Below are 1,261 nucleotides of genomic sequence, written 5' to 3' on the forward strand. Positions count from 1 at the left end.
TTGTGGGTTTCTTTTCTGCATTTTCTTTTTTACGTTTGATTTCTTCACTTCAAAACTGCGCCATTGCAAAAAGAAAACATTGAAAAAGCAATTATTTGTTTTCTATTAAATCGCTTTCTTCAATCGATTCCTCACTCACTCACTCTTATTTTCTCTCTCTCTTTTAATCTATCTCTTTATCTATCTATCTATCTCTCTATCTATCTATCTATCTATCTATCTATCTATCTCTTTGGGGCTCTCTCTCCGTTTGTGCGTGTGTGTGTTTTCCTTGCCGGTCGGTAGGATGGTGGTCTTAGACGTAAGGAGCAACGAAATCAAAGGCGGGGAGCCTTTAGATTAGTGACAGACTATGCCCAAACAGGAACTGGACGGCCAGATTTCTTTAGACGTCTAGAGACTTTCCTAGGGACATGTCTCTTATTAGTGTTAGTGGGCGACTGGAAGGGGCCTTAGACACAAGCAAAGATTATGTAGCAGTAGCAGATAGGAGAGTGAGGTGCAAAAGCCTCGCTAACTTGCTCAGGCATTTCCAACTGTATGACAGGTTTCGCCTTGATCCCCCAAATACACCACTGTAGACTTGGTCAAATTGCAGTGGGTCATCCAGGTCATACTTAGATAGGGTTTTTATTAAGCTAGCAGACAGGCATAGTATAAGTTACCCACATTTTCAAATCGTTGGCTATTCAGAGCATAAATTCGGGACCTTTACAGTCAACTTAGGAAAAACGATTAGACTAGGACCTGGTTATTGGAAAATGAACACGTCCTTCCAGGCGTAGATAGATTTTCGGGACCGGATTAATAAGTAGACTACTTAAACAGAAATTGGCGGGAGGTCTCCTTAAAAAGGAAAATCAGAGAGGCGCCAGTTAGTTTTAGTAAAGAGATTGCTTTAGAAAACAACAGAATAGAAAGTAAACTAGTCTAAGTTTCATGCTCTAATACTACAATAGTCGGACGAGTCGTGTACTATCGTGCAATCATTCAGGCTCAAAATAGAACATGATTACTTTCTCAGAAAAAGCGAAAAAGAACGAGCAAGAATGAGAGAGTAAGTAAATGAAACAACGAGAGAGAAGTAAATGAAAAGAGGAAACGAAAAAGGGGGAAGGGAGATAGGAATCGTTTCCCTTTGGTTCGTTAGAGTGGTTGGCCTAGTTAATTCGTCGGAGACAGGCTAAAGCTAGTGAGACTATACCCAATCCAGAGAGGGCGATGTTCGATAATAGAAACTCGTCGAAATGTTTGCATTTAG

Source organism: Octopus bimaculoides, chromosome 24 (genome assembly GCF_001194135.2).
Source record: "Octopus bimaculoides isolate UCB-OBI-ISO-001 chromosome 24, ASM119413v2, whole genome shotgun sequence".
Classification (NCBI taxonomy): domain Eukaryota; kingdom Metazoa; phylum Mollusca; class Cephalopoda; order Octopoda; family Octopodidae; genus Octopus; species Octopus bimaculoides.